Raw genomic sequence first — 2,427 nt, 5'->3', positions numbered from 1 at the left:
ACTTTATGCATTATCTTCCTAGCTAGTTATAGCTCGCAAAGAATAAAACGGAGACTGAAGGGCCATTCTTACTTGATACAAAAATCTGGGGAGTGACCGGTTTCTCACCTTTAGCCCTTCTCCCTTCCCTCTCCTCCTCTCTTCAGTTGTATATACTACAATATTTTTCCTTTTTATTCATTAAAAATATTTTTTTAAATTTCCATGATACTTTTCTTTAGAACTATGTTTAATGTAGTTTTCAGTTCCATATAGTTTTCCAATTTAAAAGACTTGAATCTATATGAAAATAAAGAGAGAAACTAACGTACTTCCTTCCTCTATGACTCTCCACACGCTAATGGGGAAAGCATGTGAAGTGTTGCCATAGGTAGAGAGTTCTGTTCCACGCCCCCTGCAGCCCATTTTGATCGCCAATAATCGATATTTATAATTAAAAATGCTAGTTTTATTTATACTATATGCAATAAAATTTTACGAATGACAATAGTAATCATAACAAAATGTTCGATATTACCCGGATTTGATAAATAATCACCATACTTGAAAACAAAGTTAAACTTAGGAATACAGAATGTGGAACGCAATAAGGAAAACTGAATGATATCTAAGCTTGTGAAATCTTATATCATTCAAACAGTTAAAATTGTAATAATATTTTCAATATTGAATATTTTAAAAGATTTTTATATGAAAATTTTTACCTGGAAACCTTTAATCTCTCTCTCATTATTTTTTTCTTTCATATTACTTTTTTTTTCCTGTTATTATTATTTTTAATTTTTTTAACTAGTGATGTAAAATACCTACCGTTTTTGAAAGACGATGAAAAAACAAAAACAAAAAAAACACTGGAGTTGAGTTTTGGGAAATATGCGAAAGATTTTAAGGCAATCAAAATTGGCCTTATTTTAATTTAAATTTAGAGATCATAAAATTTAATAAAACAGCTGCAATATGAAAAGGTAGCTATTACATTTGAGCAGATATACAGTGTGTTCCAAAATTATCTTTACAACTTCAAAAATTCATAACTTCGAACATAAACAAGATATTTATATTCTGTCTTTTGCATGTATTACTGCAACTAATAAAGTTTTTTTTTTCAATAGGCTGAAAAGTTTTAAGTGAAGATGTGGACACCACAACAGAAAACTCAATGCGTCTCATGGCTGTATTCGCTCCACATTTTCTGGACTTGTGCTGGGTCGTCCGGCTCCACTTTTATGCAATACTGATCCGGTGCTCATGAAGCTTGTGTGCCATGCATGGATGGAGGGTCTGGATGGTGGGTCTCTTTGGAACGTTGTCCTGAAGTTCCGTTGAACCTGTGTATCTGATTTCGTCTCTATGAACCATGAGACGCATTGAGCTTTCTGTTGTGGTGTCCACATCCTCACTTATAACTTTTCAGCCTATTGAAAAAAAACTTTATTAGTTGCAGTAATACATGCAAAAGACAGAATAAAAATATCTTGTTTATGTTCGAAGTTATGAATTTTTGAAGTTGTAAAGATAATTTTGGAACACCCTGTACTTCAAATTAATTCCAATGTTTTCAAAGTATTTTTTAACACATTATTTAAATTGTGCAATATTTTATTAAAAGTCAATTTCAAATATCTTCAAATTTATTAATTTATTGAAATATTACTGAATAAAATAACTTTAGAATTAAACGTATTTTTTTAAAGGAAAAACAAATACCGTAAACCGGGGCGAGTCTACCCATTTTTTCAGTTTGTCAACTTTCAAGTGGTCAAACTTTTGTCAATATTAAAGAAAAAAGGCTTTTAATAGGTGTTTCGGAATCGCTGTTTATCCCTCTTTCAAGCTGTGAAATCGATTTTAGAAAATATTAACAGTTACGCTGTTACTGTATATTTTTATAGAACTGCTGACAAATCTCTCGTATGGGGCGAGTCTACCCATTCTACTAAAATGAATGTTAACATTGTAAATAATCAAATTCTACTATTAATGACTATATTATTAATTATTAGTTACTATATAGGATATTTATGAAGTAAAATTCATAACTTTATTACATATTCCATTTTTTTATTCATAAAATAACACAAATTGAGTATTTGATCGATTATCACATTTTGATCACCGTTTTGTTTTTATAATCATTAACATTATAAAATAACATTTTTTTCTGATTATTGTTGATAAAAATAAATTAAAATTAATATAAATTTACAATTAAATAATTAATAAATAATAATAATTAAAGATTATTAACAAAATCATGGCATTTTTTGTAACATTTAAATCCATTTGTTTTGCGAATATAATTTCGAACCATCTGTAATAATAAATAATAATTTATTTAACTTGCATTAAATAAAAAAAGTTAATTTTGTAATATAAAAATTGAAAAAATAGGTAAAATAAACATATTTTATATTTACATTTATATTT

Source organism: Parasteatoda tepidariorum, chromosome 3, assembly GCF_982258835.1.
Source record: "Parasteatoda tepidariorum strain Cologne lab strain chromosome 3, Ptep-v5.0, whole genome shotgun sequence".
Lineage (NCBI taxonomy): Eukaryota > Metazoa > Arthropoda > Arachnida > Araneae > Theridiidae > Parasteatoda > Parasteatoda tepidariorum.
The sequence above is the reverse complement of the archived record's forward strand: the minus strand, read 5'-3'. Positions refer to the sequence as shown.